This window comes from Lithobates pipiens, unplaced genomic scaffold (assembly GCF_037356315.1).
Source record: "Lithobates pipiens isolate NorthernLeopardFrog02 unplaced genomic scaffold, aLitPip1_a1.2 Scaffold_8, whole genome shotgun sequence".
Classification (NCBI taxonomy): domain Eukaryota; kingdom Metazoa; phylum Chordata; class Amphibia; order Anura; family Ranidae; genus Lithobates; species Lithobates pipiens.
Window position 1 is genome coordinate 554,125,694 of NW_027507903.1, and position 23,091 is coordinate 554,148,784.

General features: G+C 40.3%; 1 protein-coding gene across 3 annotated transcripts in view; it reads left to right on the top strand.

Moving 5' to 3' along the window:
• Nucleotides 1-3,073: 3,073 nt before the first annotated feature.
• The window catches only part of FGFR1 (fibroblast growth factor receptor 1), a 126,763-nt gene continuing 106,745 nt past the window's right edge, over nt 3,074-23,091 (top strand). The window contains exon 1 of one of the 3 annotated variants that reach the window (XM_077469936.1): nt 3,074-3,710. The gene's annotated coding sequence lies outside the window, so the exon portion shown is untranslated. The remainder of the gene's footprint in view (nt 3,711-23,091) is intronic. The other 2 variants (XM_077469938.1, XM_077469937.1) reach the window with 2 other exon arrangements.

The window sequence follows — 23,091 nt, forward strand, 5'->3', positions numbered from 1 at the left end:
TTGAAACACATCAGACTTACTGGCCAGATCACCAGATGAAAATAAAGGAAAGAAAGCTTAAAAAAGAAAACAAATGCAGCCATCACATCTAAGAATTGGTATGCTGCAATATAATAAATGTTTTCTTTTGGGCCCATTCACACTATGAATCACACAGGAATGCCCCTTGTGTTCTTGTGTGACTCACATGTGATCTGGGTGCAGGACAATTTCATTTCATTCATTTGAATGGTCTGAAATTGCACCAGACTGCAGCAAAAGTAGAGCATGCACTACTTTACAAAACACACTGAATTTATGATCTGCGTTTGCAGGTTGCAAGAGCAGTGTGTTCCAAATGCAGTATGGGAAATACGCACGGAATGTGGGTTTCCTGCGCTGCATTCTGGTGTGAGTTGGCCCTTAGCCTAGGTTCACACTGCTGTGGGATTGAAATTGTGCAAGTTCAGCTCAGAGGTGGATCCAGGGGGGGCAACAGGGCACTTGCCCCCCCCCCCCAAAATATCCATGTCACTTGCTATGCCCAAGTCTCTCTCTCTCTGTCTCACATCAGCCGATCAGTGGTGCCAAGAGAGAGACATCGGCTAATGTAATTACACCGCACTTCCAGTCAGATGCTGGATGCCTGGACCAGGAGGAGGTGGGTGGAACTGCTGGGCTGCTGGCTTGGCCTCTTCCCTGCCCTGGTTTCTAGCACCTCGGCTGCCTGGCATCTAGCAGAAATTGACATCAGTGAGTCATGCCGGACTGGAGCCTCAGAGCTAATGTCATAATCCTTGAAGTGTCGTTTATTGGTACATCAGAGTGACAATAAAACCATAAACTGACGCATTTCGGCAAAAGCCTCAGTCGTAGCTGGTTTGAAACAGATATAGCAAAGAATATAAATATACTCATATACACATAAGCAAACTCCGTTCGCCCATCAGGTTAGGCTCGGTTCACACAGGGGGCGACACGACTTGCCGTGCCGCGACCTGACAAGTCGCCCCCGTTCTCTACTACGGAACCGTTCTAAGAGGAGCGACTCGAGTCGCTCTGACTTAGAAAAAAGGTTCCTGTACTACTTTTGGGCGACCGCGGGCGACTTGCATTGACTTCTATACAGAAGTCATTTGCAAGTCGCCGCTGAGGTCGCGGCGCGGCAAGTCGTGTCGCCCCCTGTGTGAACCGAGCCTTAGTGTCACAGAAAATTAGCATATTTAATTGATACCACCAATTATTCAAGTGGTTAGTGTCTACACCTGCTTATAGCCAACATGAGAAGGGGGAGAAAAAAAAGAAAGGGCAATATAAAAAGTTAGTTTGTTGAGCCAAAAATAAGAAGTGTGAAGAAAAAATTCTGCATAAAATATTGAGACTTAATTGCTTCAAGGAAAAAAATGTATTCCTTAGAAGAGGATGAAAATGCAGACTTATGTTCAAATAAATATATATTTTTTTCTATTTTTCCTTTCTATCCCTCTCTTTCCTTTCCCTTCTCTTCCTCCTTCTTTTCCCTTCTCTCTTTCCCCTTCCCTTCCTCTTTAATGGCAGGATCAAAAAAGAGGGATTCAATTTGTGGCAGGATCAAAAAAAGAAGGATTACATTTATGGGAAAACCAAAAAGAGGAATTCATTTTGTGGCAGGATCGAAAAGACCAGGATTCAATTTGTGGCAGGATCAAAATAATAATAATAAAAAAAAAAAAAACATCATCTCTCACTGCCTGCCCTCACTCTGGGACACAGCCACTGGCAAGTGACAATCCGCATCTTGTGGCAGGCGACATTGACAAGTGACAATCCACATCTGGTGTGGCAGGTGATATGGCAAGTGACAATCTGCATTTGGTGACAGAAGACAGTGACAAGTGACAATCTGCATCTGGTTGCATGGAACGGTGGGAAGTGCCATGCTGCATCTGGTGGCAGGCAACGGTGGCAAGTGACAAACTCAAGGGTCTGATTGATTCTGCATTATGGCGAGTTGAACTATTTAATTTTATATCACAATGTAATAATAGAAACAATGTGCTTTAATCATCCTGAAACCATATCAGCCATGGCACCGTGATGATTGAAGTGCCAACACCAGCCATTGCCCCGACAAATTGCCCGCAAAATTTTCTGGCAGTGCCCCTCCCAAGACTAGACTCTGGATCCGCCCCTGGTTCAGCTGAACTCGCATGATTTCAGAGGCATCTGATGTCTATTGAAATCGCACCTGAAATCGCCAAATGTAGTACAGAAACTACTTTTGGGAATCGTACGCAACGACCGTCACCATGTTCCGAACGATTGGATTTTCTGACAACTTTGTATGCAACACCAGTTTTGGAAAAAATCAGACGGATTTTGTGGTCTGAATGTCTGACTGTGTGTACAAGGCATTAGACTGGGAAGGCGTTAAAAGTTCATGTCCGTGTAAAGGCAGGAAATTGGACCCTCATTGGACTAATTTTATTAAAACTTTTGTTTGGCAGAAAAAAAATTGTACTGGTTTAAAAAAAAAAAAAAAAAAAAAAAAAAAAGGAACAGTATACAAATACTCAAAATGTAGAAAAACAAAAACAAATACAAAGAACACCAAGTTTAACTATACTACCCTGACCCTAATATTTATATTGCCCTTTTTCAATCATAGCAATAAGTGCTGCTCTCATCACCAAATACTGTATAGAGGTCACAAAGTAGCAAATTAGTCTGATTGCTTGCAATTGCAAAGATTCTGCTGTTTATGGCCACCCACCTGTGTATCTCTTTTATATTGCATGTTATGAGCACAGAGTTTCAAAGAAAACAAAATCAATCAATTATCCAACCCTATCACACACTTGAAAGGGTCCACCAAACTGCAATTTGCAGCCCTGTCCCCCCCAGCTGCTGCCCTCTGTATGTACAATGTGTGGATCTGCAGCGCTGGTACCTGTCCTCCTACTCAGCTGCTGTCTGGGAATGGAGATTGCCTGGTGTGAGTTAAATGACATGTAAACTACAAACCCCAGTGTGCAAAGGGAGAAATCCGAGAGGATAGGAGGGGTTTTTGTAAATGAACTCTGCTTGGGAGGGGTTGCAAATTCTTGTAGGGAACATGGGGGATGGGACAGCGCTGTATTGTTAAGTCTGAATAGGAACTGACTCACTTCTCCATGCTCAAGGAATCTTGCACATTTGGATAGACACAGACCTCAAGCACACTTTCAGGAGATCTGGATCTACAGTGCTGGGAGCCTTCAGAACCATCCCTACAGAGTTTGGAGGGACATATAGAGAATCTGAGGATCAAAGCAGCTCCTGTCTGAAGCCTGCAACTTTTATTTTATTCCGTAACGGGATTTCTCAAGGTGTTTGTCGGGGGAAAAAAAAATCCACATTCTTGTTCCCCCTCTTTAGTCCACAGATGGTTTAAATTAATCGTTCTTCCTTTGCCTCTGCATACTTCCATCAAGGGGATTTTGTCTACCTTTTTGTCCTTCCTTTATTTATTTTTTAAAGGCTTACTTGTTTTAAGTTCAAGAAAGGAGATCTTTTTTAGAAAAGACTTTTAAGGACTAAGAAATAAGAATTTTGGGAAAACTTGAGTCCTTGTGTGCGTTTTTTTTATTTATTTATTTTTTATTTTTTCCTTTTGATTATTGAATAGGCTTTTTTTTTCCTCCCCTTGTAATCTTCACATCAGCAGAAGGATTAAAGTGGAAAGCTACTTTGGAAACTATCAGAGATTTCAAGTGAGTAAAATGATTTTGTTATATTGTATTCTCTGTAAGTTCTTGTGCTTTTGTAGACCTTTTTTTGTTTGGTATTTGTTTTTTGTTTTTTTCATTTTACATTGTATTTTCTCTTGTGCTAATGCAGATTATTAATTATAATATTATTTTATTTTTATTTTAGTTTAGAACTTTTTATGGTGCTGTATTGAAAAATACACTTATGAAGGGTATGCAGCCTTTAATGTGGCCAAGGAAAATCAACTAGAACCATTCTGAACATATGTTTTCTGTTGCAGCTTCCTGCCTGGTTCAGTGTATGTTTTCATACTTGTACAATAGTCAACTTAATGCCTCCCCTCTCCATCCAATCCCACCACCAAGTCCCCCCCTTTACTTAGAGCATTTCCAAAAGGTTCTGAACTCAGAGAATTGCTACTTTTTGGGACCTGACTGCATCATTGATGTGTGATTATTGTATAGCTTGTTATCATGCAGGTTTTTGTTATGTTTTAGGCTATGCAAAGAGCTAAATTTTGACTTCTGGAGTGCTTAAATATTTCATATGAGCCTCTACTTTCGAATGCATATTCTGTTTGGTACTATTTTTTTTTATTTGTATTTTTTTTACATTTAATATTGTGGCTTTAGGTGTGCTTACATTTTATATAGTTCTCCACTTATTAATGCCTAATTCTTTTTAGTATTTATAATATTAAAATTATATATATCTATCTCAAACTGCCCCCAATTTGTGGGATGCCGTCAAAGACAGGAAAACTTGACCCCAGATTTTTTTTAATTCTTTTTTTTTTATTATTATTCCTTGATTTGATTTATTTTTAAATTCTGTGCCCCCCTTTCTTCCCCTTTTTTATTTATTTTTTTTTATTATTATTTCTCCTGTGGTTATCTGGGATCCCATAGCCTTGATCTATTTTTAACTTGCTTGTACTGGTTTCAGTTGGATAAGTGACCCATTCCAAACTGTGTTTCACCAGAACTACAAGTCTCAGCATGACACACACACACACATGTGCAACAGCTGCTGAGTTTAGCCAGCCTTCTCATCTCCCTGCACATTCACATTCGGAGTCTTGATTCTGACAGTGTTTTGTAGTGTTTTGCACTCTACATCATTTGTTGCTGTATGTTAAGCCCACAGCAAAGGATTATGTACAGCCAGGCTCTTATTTCTTTAAAGGGACTTAGGGGAAAAAAAGTACATATTTGTTGATGGTAATCTGTGTCTCCCAGAGTGGGGGGAGGGTAAACTTTGTGTCCCCTCTACCCAAGAGCTGTTTTGTTTGACCCCCCCCCCCCCCCCCCTCCTCCTTTTAAATCTGGTTCCTGCAAAATCAATTGCAAGCCCTAGCCAAGGCAAATGTCATTTTTTTAGATCACATTAAAATTAATTATATAAAGTGTACAGTGGAGTTATTGGGCCTATAAATAATAAGCAGGTTGGTGGCTTCATGATGCTGAAACATAAAAAGACAGATTATTCAGACCACACATTCTTGTGTATGGCTAGTTAATGATCAAGCCAACTTTGCTCAAGTCAGGTTTGACATTCCAGCCTTTTCAGACCATGGGTCAGGCCTGTTTTTCCAAGACCTGAACCCTTTTACTAGAGACTGGTGCATAGAATGAGGTGGTTTGTAGGGTTGCCGCTTCATCCCTTTTAGGCTGGATTCACACCTATGCAGTTTTAGTGCTTTTTGCAGGTTTGCACTACTAGAGTCCATTTAACATGGTTTCCTATGGAACACGTTCTGTAGAGCAAATCTGCAAAAAGCACAAAAAATGCATAGGTGTGAATCCAGCCTTAAACCCGAACACATATTAATTCCACAGGTTCTGTGGCTGATTAAGGTGATAATTAAACTCACTTGTTGCCTTATCTGCATTAAATTGGCCTTCGGAACCTGTGTAATTAATATGTTTGAAGGGATGAGGTGGCAACTCTAGGTTGTTGGCATAGATATTTAAACCTGCCAGGTACTTTGGGGCACACAAAGTTTGAGCAGAATGGTTTGGTGCTGCAATCCAGTCTGTTTGAAATGTTCCCCCTCTTCGTACCCCCCGCCCCACACACCTGGCTGAGTGTTCTTCCAAGCATTCAAACACAGGACAAAGTTCCAGGCTGGAGCCCAGTGCATCAAGAAACGTTTTCTTAATTTTTGTTCTCGTTCATCCAATGCTAAGCTGCTTGCCCCTTCATACTAATACTAATACTGATTTGTGTGCGCTTTGTGACTCGTCTCCTACAACGCTGCTCTTTACATCCTCAGCATCCAGACTTCCTAATCTTCTAATTTGCATCTCGATACATGAGTAAACACAGGTGCAAGGCAGAGGTCTCAAAGGCTCAGAAACCTCTCATAATTAAAAAAAAAAAAAAAAAAAAAAAAAAAACTTTAATCAAAGTAATCTGGCTGCATTTCACGGGGCAGCAAATCGGTTTATGGCTGTCCGCTTTCTAGTGTAGGTTACCAAATGTAAGCTTGGACTTGATTGGTTGCTCCTAAGTGTCACATCCCCCCCCCCCCCCCCCATTTATGTGCATACGGTTGTTGTAAGCACCAGTTCTAGACCCGCTTGGGCTACCTGTAAACATTGCAGACCTGTTTAGATTCATACGTGTGTTTTTTGTAGTATTAGGTATGTGCGTTTACTTGCTACGTTGACATGCATATTGAGTGATGTCAATGCGCTTTTTTTATTTTAGAGTTTGGCATGGATGAGATTAACGGCCATTGACCAAAGCTTGTTAATACTTGTTGCCGGATGTTGTAGGCATTTTGATGCCCTTCCATTAACCTATATGGGCTTCCCAACGTACAACATTCCAAGTTTCTCCTCATTTTAGTATTTTTCAATGCATCATACAGATGGGAACAGACACAGATTTATTATGGGGAAGTTTGACAAATGCATTAAAACACAGTGGTGTAAATGGGCCCTCAATAATTGTCACCCGACTCCAACCAGTTACAGTCAATAAAATCACATTTATTGGCAGCATGCATCCATTGCTGACCTCCCCCTGGCCAACCAAACTCTCATATCCACAAGTGGCTTTAGCAAACCCTACTATTTTACATTGCTCTAGAAATAACACGTTTCTTTAAGGGTAAATTGCAGTCACAATTGACAAAGCCCTAAACTGCATATAGGGAACACAACCTACCCGTTTCATTTGACGATGGGTGTCATGTGCCTGACCAGCCGACTGCACTTTGTCAGAATCAGGGAACTAATTATTCATTTTTTTTATTGTAAACTTTTTGTAATGCATGTCAGAGATTCCTAAACCCTGCAGGCGCTCCTTTTCTGCCTCCCACAAACAGCTGGAGTGTGAGTACTAGGCGGTTCTGCACAACCGCCAATCATTTTGAGAGTTGCTTGGAAGATCGAATCTGGTGATACAGGAAGTTTACACATCCTCCTACTAAACGTGTGGATCTCTATGAACTCTAGCCACACTTGATAAAAGATCTAAAATTAAAGTGGTTCTAAAGGCTGAGGTTTTCTTTACCCCCCCCCCCCCCCCCCCATACTTGAGCGCCATCCAGTGACGTGCACGAGACCCACCCTAGTCATTGTCTCCCTCTGTTGTCAGTACCAAGCAGTCAAGGGGTGGGGCTTATGTCTTATGGACACACAGTACGGGGCTTGAGATGCAAACATGCGTGAGTGTCCCCATAATAAGCGGCTTGCTATAGGGACCCTTGGAGAAGAGATGGTTCTAGGAGCACCTGAGAGGAACCAAAGAGGAGCAATGGAGCTGCTCTGTGCAAAACCATTGCACAGATCAGGGATGTATAATATGTTTATTTAAAATAAAAATAAAAAATACTTTTTTTTTTTTTTTTTATATCATTTTTAAAGGGTTTGTAAAGCCAACAATTTTAAGGGGGTTTGCATAGAGCTAAGGGGTTAGAATTCTTAATCCTATCAGGATTTAGAATCCTCGCGTTGTTCCTGCCAGGGAAGATTCACCTTCTTATTAATGTTACTGGGAATGAAAGTGAAGGAAAATCATACATTTTGAGTTGTCACCGAGAGTAAAAGGGGCGTCTTCTGATGGGGACATTCATATGGTAACAACTCTGTCTAATCCCTCACTTGGAGACAAACGGCAAAAAACCTGACAGGCTAAACCCTTCCTACTTCATGCAGAACTAAAATAGATGTTAGGCTGGATTCCCACCTATGCATTTTTAGTGCATTTTGCAGATTTGCACTACAGAACATTTACCATGGTTTCCTACGGAACATGTTCTGTAGTGTAAATCTGCAAAATGTAAAAAGCACTAAAAATACATAGGTGTGAATCCAGCCTTAAGGAGCTCAAGGATCCAAAGTTCTGGATGCAAAAAACATAGCATATTTCTCCTGAAAAATTCAGCATGTAAGAACTAAAAATCTAGTATTAAGACAAGACCGTTTTTAAGGTTATAGTAGAACCTGTAGCCAACGAAGATCAAGATTATGGCAGCAGGTAATGGTAACTATTTCTAATGGTTATTACCTAGGTGTCTATCAATGGTTTTCCACCCAAGATTACATTTTTTCTAATAGAATCTTGAATTTAAAGGATACAAAATGCCCCACGGCTCTTTGGAGCACTGTGGTAGTTCATTGAATCTTCCAGGGCTGGACTGGGACAAAAATTTGGCACTGGACTTCATCTAGACCAGCCCACTTTTAATTTTACAAATACGCACAAAAACAGTATATAAACTATATGCAATTGTGCAAAAATGGCCTCCCTCTTACATTGGGGTCCCAAGAGATCCCCCCCCCCACTTATGTCAGAATCCTCAGAGAGCCTCCCCATGCATCAGGGGGGTCGCCAGAGAGCCCCCCTTGCATCGGGTCGCCAGAGAGGGTGGGCAGTGAGAGATAATGTAATCTCTCTGCTGCCCATGGCTGCACAGTGAGAGCAGAACAGCGGTGATGCAGGGTGGGCGGTGCTGCCTGCCCGCTCTCCCATGCGGTCTGCCACATGGCTACAGAGAGGCCACAGCCTTGTAATGGGCTGTGGCCCAGCGGTTGGGGACCCCTGGGACTCGGGGCTATGGGTCCCAGATTCAGGGCTATAGCCCCAAACGCCACCCACTAGCGACGCCACTGGCTGTCACTGAAACCGGGATACTCCTGGTAGTCCCAATGGCCAATACATGCTTGGAGTCTTCCTAGCAGATTGTATCTGCTTGCCTGTACGATGCTGGGGTCCACAGATACACTGACAGGTCTGCAGGAGATCTGCTGATCGCTGGTGCAATGCTTTAGAGCAGTGATGGCGAACCTTGGCACCCCAGATGTTTTGGAACTACTTTTCCCATGATGCTCAACTACACTGCAAAGTGCATGAGCATCATGGGAAATGTAGTTCCAAAACATCTGGGGTGCCAAGGTTCTCCATCACTGCTTTAGAAGCTCCAGAAACAAAAAGCAGTAAATGCACATTTTTGTTTTTATCTGCAAAAAAAAGTGCATTTTATTTTTTTTGTTTAAAAGGTGAACTTATCCTTTAAATCCATCGCTAAGACCGCATAGTATTGTACTTTTGAAATATAATGTTAAAGCCCTCTGTGGCCAGAGATCATGGGGCTGTAAAAGGTACTCTTTCCATAGCCAGTTCTGTAGCTACATTTGTCACTAGCAGCACCAAATTATCTTGTTCTCTCTAGCTACAAATAGAATCCTGTTCTATTGTCTCCAGGCGTGTGTTACAAATGGGCCTGAATTACAGTAAATAATTAGATTAAACAATGGCGTTCTACATACGTCGATTTTTCTCCCGCTTTATCTCTCTAGTCATGACTCGGCTGACGTGAAAGTGTCTGTACAAGAATAAAAAACCTTAGGCTCAAGGCCTGGGGGTACCTTCCTCGTGACGTTGTTAGAGCACTACTTTTTATTGTCTGACATGAGCAGACTTTCTACAATTCATTCTCTCAAGTCAAACCATCTATTTCTTTTTCAACACAATCGATAACTTTAAGGCCGAGCCTCCACCTTGCATGGAGAAGAGTGCAGAGTGAGTAGGACGACCTCACCAGTTTACTGCTGCTCTTTCTCTATCCAGTGAGAAATCTGGGGGAGGAGAAAACGCTACTGTACTCTATAACTGCAAATGTTGTCATCCAGATTGTAGTCTGGTGGAAATCCTCAGAATGGACGGGCACAAATACAAACCTTTTGTGGGAGGTAAAGCACACATAAGCAGCAGGGTCTGGTCTTGCACTCAGAGGATCGCCAGATTGGGTAAGTATATCTCTGCCCTGTAGTCCCCAAAAATTTGCAGTTAACCCATCCAGTATAGGCACAGTCCCACTACATGGGAAAATATATAATATTTGCCTGTATTTATTTATTTTTTTCCCTCTGTGCTGCAAGACCCCCTGCCCACCCTTACACTTACCTGAGCGTGTCCTCAATCTAGTGCTGTACCCGAAAGCAGCGACTCTCTCCTCCTTCCTCATAGGGCAGATTGATAGCAGCAGAAACCATTCGCTCCCGCTGTTGTCAATGGAATTTTATGACAAGGGAGCGTGGGTCAGGGCCATCTTGCGCTGTCTGTGTCAATAGCCGAGCCTGCAGGTGTGCCATAATAGGAAGTGGCACACAGAGAAGTGGAGGAGCATTGGCAGAGGACCCCAATTCTGTTGCACGGAGTAGGTAAGTATGACATATTTGTTATTTTAAAGAAAACATTACAGTAACTTTTAGGAAACCTGTAATGAGAGAGTCAAGAGCTGCTATTACCAAGCTACTTTCTGTCACCTACCCAAAAAACAAGTATGCATACCAGAAGAGTCGGACAAAAGGGGAAAAGTCCTTAATTGCATACTTGTGCTAGATCTGTGACTCAAACAATTGAAGACTGGTAAAATGATAGCTAGACCACTAACATCTTCAGAAGAAGTTGACAATGGTAGCCTCTATATTCTGTGACTATAGGATTCTTCTATGTCCACACAACAGATCTTAGGCCAAAAAGACAACTAGTGACTTTTTGAATGTTTCTGTTGGGAACAATGAAAGTGGATGTTCTTTAAAGTCCTACAGTGAACTGACTGGCTTCTGAAATAAACAAGGAAGGCGCTCCCTTTTATTCACATTTTGTAGTTGAGCTACTTAAGGAGGCAAGTGATAGAACCACAGGTGATGTTGATGTGCAGGCCTGGCAGGATGCATTAACAGGGCATCGGTGGAAGAGTGCAGGAGCTGCAGTCAACATTGCTTCCCTGCCTCCAAGCTCTTCTAATAATGGCAGAGTACAACCAAAGTAAGCAGCATGGCTGTAAAACATATTGTATACACTTTTGGGTTCTTCGGGGGAGAACAATACAATGTGACTTTTCATATAAACTGAAGCTATAAAACAAGACTCTATATCGAAGTGTTTGTTTAGCAAGTTGAACTGGTTGTTTTGCTCACACCAGTACCCAATAGGTGACAATGACCATCTGGTTTAATTGCAAACCTTTGAAGTCACTCTGTTAGGGAGAAACAGAAGGGTAGGTGTCAAGAAGCAAGTAGGCCACATGACCTGAAATTATTTTTCCATGTGTCCTCCAAGACCCTGGAAAAATGACTTTTCCAGATGGAATCTGTTTGGCCTCATGCACACTGCACTCTTCTGAACGCCTTTTCTCCTGGCAAGAGAAAATCAACGTGAGAAACGAGCTTGACTCCACATTTTTGCAAACGCATTTAAGCGCATCAAACGCTTGAGCATTAATTTAATTTCTTTGGCCAGGATATACTTTTTTTTTTTTTCTGTCCATTAAAATGAATGAACGCTCAAGCGCTTAACGAGCCTAGTGTTAATGCATATTTTGAGTGTGTGTTTTTTTTTTTTCTCTTTTTTGTTTCTTTTCTCTTTATATGCAGAAGAGCTACTTTCCTGAACGTGACTTGGGGTTTATATATATATATATATATATATATATATATATATATATATATATATATATATATATATATATATATATATATATATATATATATATATATATATATATATATATATATATATATATATATTTTTTTTTTTTTTTTTTTTTTCTGCCTCTAAACACCTTTTGTGTGCATGGGCACATAGGCCAACCATAGAAGGGCATTTAAAGACAGAACAAAAAAAAAAAAACTCAAACGCCTATAAATCAGGCATTTTCGAGCTGTGGTGTTTATGAGCCCTATAAAACAAAATGGATAGAACACTCTTTAATGTAACAACTTACCTTGTTTCTATTTGAGTTTTTTTTTTTTCCCAACAGTTTTTTACCATCATGGTTTAAATTGCTTAATAGATACATCAGATACATCTATGTTTTAAATGGGCTATAGTATGAATTCCTAAGCTTGTTTTGGGTCACATCTTAAATGTATGTGGTGCCTCCTGCTTATACCATTACTATCCTCTTTAATTTACTGCACTATGTTTAGTGCTGATAATTTAGCAAAGAGCTTACTGGTTAATATTGATCATATGCAGAACTGTAGTTCTTAACCCTTTTTAGAAGCCGGACTGAGTTTGGCTTCAACATTTCCTAATCGCAGACCCAGAACAAACATGCAGCAAATGAGTCAGAAAATGTTGAATTTCATATATCTATCTATTTTTATTTTTATTTTTTATTTCAAAGTATTGAAGCCAAAGCATCACTGACAGCCAGACGACTAGCACTTTCAAAATAAGCAGGCCAGCCAACATATTCCTTTTAATTACAAGTGCTCTTTTAATGTGGTGGTTTAATTTTCTAGCTTTCTATTGAGGGATGAAAGGGAGGAACTGGCTTTCGTGGCCAGACTTTTCATTTTACTGGAACTGATTGTCACGGGAAGAGGGGCTTCAGTTATAACCATGTGTCAAGAGAACAAAGGGGCCTGTACTACATGACCTGCAGACCACTGAGCATGTGCCTCCGATGTTTGTAGAAATTTTCATAAGAGACATCGGTGTATATATACTGTACGGCCTCTGATTGCAGAGCTAAGAAGGAGCCATGGTACTCTGCAGAGAAATGTGGGCAATGAGGAGGACGGGTCTGGTTTAAGAGGGTCCCTTCAAGCCACTAGAAAGGGAGTCAAATTCTGTCTCTCCTTAAATTTTTAAAGTAGTCCTCTTTCATCCATATTGTCTGTTATTGACAATTTTATTTATTTATTTTTTTGGGGGGGGGGGATGCTTATGGGATAATGAGCATTTTCTGATGGACTGACACTGGCCATTATCATCTTTCCAACATGGTGGAAAATCTGGTGAAAATTCAACAATAGTTTAAAACCATTTATGAACTCCAGGCTAATCCACCCCCAACTGCAAAAAATGGTTAAACTTTTAGGTATCTTTTATCCTATCATTGAGGTAATTATGGAACTAGGCATGATAGGGTGTTGGTAATTTATCTTGTTGACAGAGTTACATATTGCCTAAGGTTTATGTATGAATAACTAGATCAAACTTTCCCTTATGAAATTAATGTTTTCATAGCTCTTATTGCTGAGGCCACTGACCACAAGGCTGTAGCTTCTTCAGATAACATACTTATTAACTCTTTTTTTTTCTCTTGGTTATGAAGCTGGATACGCAGGAATGTTTTGCCCTGGAAATGTACATCAAGGTAAAAAGTTGTGGTAAATTTCTGGCTAAGGCATCATGCAGGCTAGTCACATTCCTCCACCCCAAGCTTGCTCATCCATGTCTTTATGGACTTTTCTTTGCACTGGTCCAAATCATAAAAAATTGGGGGAAATTATGGTGTGGGTGTTTTTTTTTATTTTTTTGGGGGCTGGCCCCTTTTTGTTCCAACATTACTGCGTACAAAGAAGGGTCCATAAAGTAATGGATCAATGAGTTTGGGGTGGAGCAACTTGACTGGCCTGCACAGAGTCCTGACCTTAACCTGATAGAACTCCATTGGGAGGAATTAGAGTGGAGACTGTGAGCCAGACCTTATCGTCAAACATTCCCATAGACACACTCCTAAACCTTGTTGCCAGCCTTCCCAGGAGAGGTGAAGCTGTTATAGCTACAAAGGGTGGGCCAACTCAATATTGAACCCTACGGACTAAGACTGGGATGTCATTAAAGTTTGTGTGTATAAAGGCAGGTGTCGCAATACTTTTGAATAAATATATATTATGTATGTCACAGGATTTTGTCTACGCACTCAGGCTATATAGTGTGCAAGATGTGTGAGAATCGCAGGAGTAACTAAACAGGATTTCTTTTGGCTGGAAAATGCATTCCAAGTGTATAATCAAAAGTTGTACAAGTAGGTAGTAATTTCAGTGTGAAATTGATCAGCAGATCCACTCAAGTTGCATAAAAACTTTTCACTTTTTTAGCATAAAAGTCAAGCCGCTTTTTATTTATTTATTTATTTATTTTTTTTTTGCCATCATTAACCCAATTTGATTTTGAGAATTTTGTGGCTAGTTTACTTTTAAATGGGCCACTGACGGGTGTTAGTTTTTTTTTTTTTTTTTTTTTTTTGTGTAGTATCTTTTTGTTTTGCCCACATTCTCAAAAAAAAAGGAAAAAAAAAAAAAGGATGCTAGTCTGGAAGTCAAGCCAATCCCTCCACTATTTTATTTTATTTATTTATTTTCTTCAGAAAGTTTAGCGTTCCTTTAGCAAACTTGTGAAACCACTTTCTGTAATTACATTTCTTTTTCTTTTAATGGGATCATTTATTTGCTGGCTGCATAACAAATGTGTGTGTGTTTTGTGCTAATTATTTCTGGCACCAGCCTGACACTTGTTTAAACTGTTAAAGTTGGTGAGCTAAGTGGATTTGAGGGAATAGTGTATGTTCTATTTCAAGTAAAAGTATTTGTTTGCATAATTTGTTTTTGTGGTTTATTGGATATGTTGTAATGTGTAAGGTGCCATTTGCACCTATGCAGGTGTGGGGGTGCACAAACATTTTTTTTACGTGCCGTGTTTAGTGCAGCCTATTCATTTCAGTTGGTTACCCTACACACACACACACACACACAAAAATCACTCAAGTGCTTATTCTCTTCTCCTTCTTTTTTATATTTTAGCCACACCAATATGCATGGTACTTTGTTGCTCACATTAGCAAGGTGCATTGGGGTGCCATTAAAGGGGTTGTAAAGGCTCGTGTTGTGTGTGTGTGTGTGTGTGTGTGTGTGTGTGTGTGTGTATTTTTTTTTTTTTTTTTTTTTCCCACCTTGATGCATCCTATGCATTAAGGCGAAAACACCTGTCAGTGACCAGCTTCCCCATTTTACTTATCTGAACCCTTGAACTTGACCCAGCGGCGACACGCTGTCTCTGCCCGTGGTTCTCGTCTCTTGATTGGATAGATTGATGGCAGCACAGCCATTGGCTTCCACTGATGCGAGCACAAGGGGCGGGGCCGAGTCCTGCATTCGGCCTCTATGGGCGCTGAATGCTGGATTTGGGAGTGCACCCGCAAGGTAACCCCCATCAGAAACGCTTCTCTGAAGGGGTTATCAGATGTACGGGACCCCAGAAAAGCAGGTTTGGGGTCACTTTGCAAACAAGAGCTGCACAGTGGAGGTAGGTATGATATGCATGTTATTTGTAAAGGGTACCTTTTTTTTTTTTTTTTATTACTTTAAGAATGCAGGAGGGAGGTGTGATTTTGTGTGTTCCTGCTATGCATGGTTGTGAACCTAGCCTAAAGCCCTGTAGACATGAGGTGATGTCAGGTAGCATCGGGCGGTTCAATATAACATTCAGCTAGTCTGACAGAAGCCGGCCGTCCAGCCCTGTGCCACACTCTGGGTTGAATGAAAAAGAAGAGCAGTGATGGGGTGTGTGTGTGTGTGTGTGTATACCATGGCCTGCTGGATGCTGCTTCATGTGACAATCTTCCCTTCTTTCCACACTTTAAGGCCACTGGATATTGCCCTAAGCAGCTCTTTTCCAATGCTGTATAGCTTAACAGCAGCTGCTACTGATGTAAAGAGTTGACCCACTCACCTACTCCCTTGTGCCCTCTATTCTGTTTAGAAACCTTGTACTACTATTCTTCCACGATGCAAAGTGTTCTGTGAATGGATGGTGGAGATCCTGTCATTCATCCCCTCCTCCATCTATAGAACCCAATGCATTGGAAGAACAGTAATTCAAGTGCTCTGGATGGCGGAGAGAGAGGAAGAAGGTGGACGAGTGCCACAACTCTTCACACCAGTAGCACTCAAGACAAGATCTAGCAGCTGTAAATTATGCATAAAGAAGTGTTTTTACAAGGAAATGGCAGTCTGCAGGACATGGGATATAAACCATTACATGTAACTAATGTGTTTGGTGTAACACGCGCACACACACACACCCTTTAAACCCCATACCCAATGTTGAATGCCTTGTTCCCCTCTGCATGATGTGGCTCCTTCCTCCAGTCCCTGCTCATTCTGTAGTGGTGTGAGGGCTGGAGGAAGAAACCACAGCACACAGCAGGGGACAATCTGACACATCTAGAAGTGCTTGATGCCTTGGATGTTTTTTCAGCCAGTGAAATCCCTATAGGCAGGTGATATTGGTGGCAGGAGGGATTAGTATTAACACTTCTTCCTTCTTTTTTTTTTTTTTTTTTCTTAGCAGGCTTGGCTTTGGTTTGGGACATAAATGGCAATGGGGTCTCTTTAAGCAAGGATACAGATAACCATCCTACAGTTTCTAAAACAAGCTTTTTATTTCCTGGCAGGTTCCCTTTTAAAAAGGCAAGTCTGTGTAGTGAATAGCAAATATGTTACTGTGCTGTGATTGTAGGCTCAGTAATATCACGTCTATTATGTCACTAGATCCGAGTGAATAGAGAGGTTGAATAATACAATAATTGCACCCATTGGGCTGGGAAATTGCACTTGTCACAGACTTTCATGGAATGTAGATATAGCTCAACCTGCCAGAGCTGCAGAACAATATGAGCCAGGGCTTCTGAGCTATAGTATTGTACCCACTGCTTCAGAATTAACATCCCCCCCCCCCCCCCCCCTACAAGTCCCTCTGTATCAGCCACCCCTTTAACTCCTGTACCTAAAGCCTCCCAGTCTCTCTTCTCTGCCATGCATGTTCCTCTCTCCTTCAGGATTCCACATCCAGTAGTTACCGTATATTGTGGCTTGCCAAAGACCTCTGTATGTTGACTTTCCTTGAGCAATTTATGTTTCAAGCTGATGGTAATGCAGAGGGCAACTGGATATGGATGTCCCAGGGAGCAGGGACAGTTGTCACTGCAAAATTTGCTACACCTGTTCCTAAGCCACTGTGAAATGGTACTTAACGGAAATCATTTTCTGTAGACCATTGCATGTGGATAAGGTGCACATCTAGTGAAAGTGTTCTTCCTTTTTCTTCCCCCTTATTCTGCACAGTTGAGAGAAGTATGATACAAGCTTGAGGATAAATTTTCCAGCATTGTAGGATGTCAGTGTATGAGTCTTGCTGGTTGAATTGCTTGGTCTTCAACCATGTAAAACTATTGTAGACCATATATTTTATATTCTGCTTTACTCCAAGCTTGCTAAGATCTCAAGATCCAGAGGTGTGTAAAAAGTGATGGCTGACATTCTTGAGAGTAATTCCTACAGCTATCAAAGGAAAAACTGTTCCAGGTTCCTTGTGGCTTGACAATTGTGCTGACTTGGTGCTGAATTCTATGATGGCTCAACTTAGCCCTACAGGGAGAGACATAATTTCCTCGTATTAAAACTTAAAAAAATAGAGGAACACTCACATTTTAAGTAGATGAAAAAAGTGCTTGTAAAACTAAGTTCATGCAATGGCATCAGCAAGACTTGTGCCGACACGTTTTGTCTAAGGGGGATCTCTTTTGGGGTGTAGACATGCCGTGGTCATTGCCTTTAAATATCAGATATTGAACCCCAATAACAGGATACAAACCTGTGTCGAATTAGCATTGAAATGTAATCACTTCCTGGTTCTCGCTGATGTCATTGCGTGAACTTGCAGTCTGTTTTACAAGCACTTTTTTTTTTTATCTACTCAAAATGTGAGTGTTCCTCTATTTTAATATGCATTATGTGGATTTACACTATGTGGAACTTCTTGTTTGGATTTCTTGTGAGAACACGGGAAAGAATTGGTCAACACCCCTCTAAGTTTTCCTTCTTTGTTGGGAGCCATTTGAATGACAGTGTGACCATCATCCATTTGGTGCCATTCGTTGTAGATGTCATTCGTATTGGTCACCACAATCCCCGATGACTCAGTAGGCATATGCCTTGTTGAGTCCAATAGCTCTGGTAAGCCTTCCACATATGTTGGTGGTGGTTTTGCTTCTATCATCCACTCTTCACAATTTTGTCCTTCCACTGATGTCCTAAGGTGGTCATCCACTTATCAGGACCTACAGCATATTCCAGCTGCCATCCGAGGACTTTATTCATTCACTTGTTATCACATTGTGGACTTTTCCAAGTGCATACATACATGTGTTTGTTATTAAGAGTGTATGTTTATGTTCATATATTTTAATATTTTTTCACTCTTAATACTTAACTTTTTGCCATCACGCAGTCTTATCCCATATGACTGTTTGTTTCTACTTGGCGCTTATGCTCTTATACCCATTATCTTACTTGTCTTTTGCTGTGCTGGCTGCTAATTAAATTTTTCAGGTGACAGTGTAGTATTTTTCACTTTTTCAATATTGTGTGTGTGTGTGTGTGTGTGTGTGTGTGTGTGTGTGTGTTTTTATTTATTTTGTTTTTTTGTTTGTTTTTTTTTTTAATAAAAAAAAAAAAATATATATATATATATATATATATATATATATATATATATATATATATATATATATATATATTTTTTTTTCCATATGCATACATTTAAATTTCTTTTTTTTTTTATTTTATTTTATTTTTTTTTTTTTTTTTTTTACATGGTTAATCTGGTTGAAAAAAAGACCAGTTCAAGCAACAGGTAGGTGTGTGTGTATGTATATATATATATGTGTGTATATATATATATATATATATATATATATATATATATATATATATATATATATATATATATATATATATATATATATATATTATATATAAAAAAAAAAAAATTCTAATTGACGTTATTTGCAGTAAGAATTTTTATTTATATGATGGATGGTAAACATCAATTGCAACATTTGTATATTTGATGCATGTAGCCAACCAGACTCCCGGAAATGCAGAATTCCCCAGGCAGCTGTAATAACCCCTATATTTCCCTCATTTAATGTCTCTGTAATAATCATAAACATGAGGGGAAACAGATGTCCCTCTGGAATTGACCACTGGTCACTGGTTAAGATGTGACTAGTTTATGTATCTCTTGACGCTTGACATGCCCTGCAGTAAATTGAGGAAGTTTTGTCTCGGTCGTACATTTTTCAGTTTTTCCAGACCTGTCTGCTGTTCCTTTTCCATATATCACTAATGTTCTCCCTAAATTGGAACCTGAAGAGTGTGCGGCGCTGGTCCGTTCTGCAGAGCTTAATTTTAAACACCTGTGTGAGGAAAAAGCTAATTTCATGCTGGTTGTAGCATGCAGTCAGATTCCGTTGTGTTTGCAGTTCAGGTTAATAAAGGTCACCTGTCTGGTTGCTATGGACAACAGCCCCATTCTTTCAGGATAGTCCCTGACATATTGCATACCTCCCAACTTTTTGAGATGGGAATGAGGGACACCTATCGGTAAAAGTATACAGGCATAGGACACCCATTGCCACGCCCCCTTAAAGGAGAATTGTACAAAAAAAAAATTGGTTAAACCCTTTTTTTTTTTTTTTTTCCCCACTACTATTCCTTCATATTGGCTTTTTGGAATTTACAAATGCAGCAATTTAGAAATCAGATGAAAGGTTTAGCGCTGGGAAACACTTTAAGATGGATAAAAAGTGCACTCTAGATTGTAAGCTCTATTGAGCAGGGCCCTCTGATCCCTCCTGTATTGATTTGTATTGTAAGTGTACTGTCTGCCCTCATATTGTAAAGCGCTGTGCAAACTGTTGGCGCTATATAAATCCTGAATAATAATAATAATAATTTTAAATGGAATCAGACCAAAATGAGGGACAGTCACTCGAAATCAGGGACAGTTGGGAGGTATGCATATTGTATGAATTGGGATACAAAATCCTTGGTTATTATTTAATAAAGTATGGTGTGCGTGGGTCCCCCCCCCCCGACATGTTGTGTAGTTTAAGGCGCACTTTACTTCCGCTTTAACGGCCCTGTAATACATTTTTCATTAAATTGTTACTGCGGTTTCTTTTTTTTTTTTTTTTCTACCTCTGTCATCCACCAACTTCCCAAACTCTCCTTTTCCCCCTCCCTTCTGTTTGCTTGGAACGAGCAGCACACTTCTCTAACAACGCTATAAATCCTATAGTCCATCTTGGAAACAAGCAAGAGAGGGTGGTTCTTGCATACGGGGGACCATTAAGAATGAACATGGCGCCCCAGGAAGTCTGATCCCAGCAGCAGTAAAAAAAAGATTGAGGCGGCCAAGAACAATACAAGGGACTTAAAAAATAAATAAATATGTTCACCTTTTAAGGAAAATAAATGTAAATATTTTTGCAGAAAAAAAAAGTGCATTTATTCCTACAGGAGCCTGCAAATCATTGCACCCACTATCAATGGAAGGCTGGTGCAATGTTATTGTGGGGGGAAAAAAATGAATTCAACCGCCCCCAGGCAAGCTGCAATACATTTAATTTTTGTTCTTGGGTTTAGATATACTTTAAAGTATAATTCCATGCAAGCAGGTCATATACAGGATATCGTTTTTCACATACTCCCCTTTCTTGCCATGCTGCTTTAGGGCCGGTTCACACAGCGATGCGAGGCGACACGGCTCGCCTCGCCTCGCTCCCGCAAGTCGCCCCCGTTCAGTACTATGGAACCTTTCTGAGAGGAGCGACTCGAGTCGCTCTGACTCAGAAAAAAGGTTCCTGTACTACTTCTGGGCGACTTCGGGGGCGACTTGCATTGACTTCTATACAGAAGTCCTCTGCAAGTCGCCGCTGAGATCCCCGCAGGTCGCGGCGAGGCAAGTCGGAGACGCCTCGCCGCGCCTCGCTGTGTGAACCGGCCCTTAGTCAGCAGGGTGAGCACTATTTGTTGTGGTAGCTTTCTATATCCCCAATCTGGTTAATGAACTTTGAAATGACTGTCCGATGAGGGGTGTGAATTACAAGGCTGGATGAACTGCATTACAAATCCTTTGGCAGGTAAAACAATCCTCGTATAAGTATTCTAGCTGAGTATTTAGGGATTTGCCCTGACATACTGAGACTTGAATGTATTATATTGTGCATCCAATAGGATTCTGTGGAAGGGCATGGTAAACTCATGAATAATGCATCCAGAACATCTAATGGCTCATGGGATGTATATTAGAAATGCACTGTAGAAAATGAAATTGTAGGCCAGAAACCCAGTCATCTCCAGTATTAAAAGCATGTGGCTGAATCCCAAAGGTGATGGCTTGCATGCATTTCCTGTGTGGTTCACATATTTCCATATATGCATACTGTATAGTCATTGTCACCAAGACTAAAAGTGATGGAAAATCCAAAATGTTACACTCATCGCCTGGACAGGAATAGAGGAGACGTCTTCAAATGGGGACACGCTTTTTTTGGAGACCATGTTACAATCTGACTTTACAATCTTTATGCAATCCATTTTAGATTTACCAAAAATATGTGATATGAGGCTCTAGCCTACCTGTTCAGACAGGCGCTTGTACAGTTAGATTGAAATGTGTGATGAGCTTTCAATCGCTTTCCTCTCACTTTGGTGAGATGAGACTTCCACTCATGTTCTGTTGTGTTTCCAAAATAAATTTTTTATTTTTTTGTTCTCTTTTTTTTATCTTTAAAATTTTTTTTTTTATTTGATGTATTTTAAAATCTATCACATTTTGTACAGGAAATGCACTGAGATATATTGAATATACAAGTAGTATCTAAATTCTTCTTCTTTCGTTTTTTTTTTCCCATATATATATATATATATATATATATATATATATATATATATATATATATATATATATATATATATATATATATATATATATATATATATATATATATATATATATATATATATATAAAAATTCTCTCTAGTTATAAAGTAAAAATGTGTAGTAAAAAAAATCTATGGAGCGCTTTAATCCAAGCAAAGCAAGTACATTAGTGTTTTGGATGCCTCTGCCACAAGATGTAGACAACGAGTACTCTGCAAGTTACAGCTGAGTGGCAATCCATTTCCTTCTTCTTTTTTTTATTTTTTTTTATTTTTATTTTTTTTTCCTGGGCCAAATAGGCCTGAAATTTGCCCTAGAGCCATGTCAACATCTGTTTGACTGATTCACATTCCATTTCTCATTGACTGAAAATGTTGTAGTGTCCTACACTAAAATCCTGGAATCCCAGCACAAAACCTCTAGTTTATCTAACCGCTGGAAACTCCATTTTGCCAAAAGCAGAGATACCATTCCTTTTTTTTTTTTTTTTTTTTTTCAGTGCTATCAATCTTTTTTATTTAATTTTTTTCTAAGATATCAAAATGTCAGCCAAAATTTTTAAAGCAGAGTTCCACCCAAAAATTTAACTTGTGCTTTTCATAATTCTCCTCGACACAAAGCGTGTCACATTTGGCACCTTTCAAGGGGGAGGGGGAGCATATACCTGTCTAATCCAGGTATTGGCTCCCACGTCCAGGCATAGATAGCTGCAGTATCCACGGATATCTACGTCATGTCCAGCGCCCCCCGCTGTCTTCTGTGAGACACACAGGTCCCAGATGACAGCAGGGACCAGTGGGCTTGCGCAGCGCAACTCGCGCATGTGCAGTAGGGAACCGGGCCGTTTCCCTTACCGAAGATGGTGGCACCTCCACCTGAGAGCCAAGGGATCGGCTTCAGGTCCAGAAATTACAGGCGCATTTGATAGGCAAGTGTCCATATTTTAAATGTCAGCAGCTGCAGTATATTAAAAGATGACCAAATATTTGCTGCAATTGTGTTGTGCACTGAAAAACACAAATAGTAATTAAAGTGGTCCACACCAAAAAAAAAATGCTGAAAAATTCCTAAAAAAAAAAATAAGTAAATAAAACAAAAAACATTTGGAATTTTTTTTTTTTTCTTTAACTCGCCTCTAAATGCCTGTTGCTAGGGGGGTCCCTCGTAGTCTGGCTCCTTCAGTGCCCAGGCACCTGACGTCACTTCCCCTCCATGCAGGAAGGGCTCAGCTCCGCCTCCTCCCTCCTGACAGTCATCTGGGATACTGACCGGTCCCAGATGACCGTGCGGCCAATCATGCGCAATAGGTGCCTGGTTGTGAAGCCACAGCCCGGTGCCCAC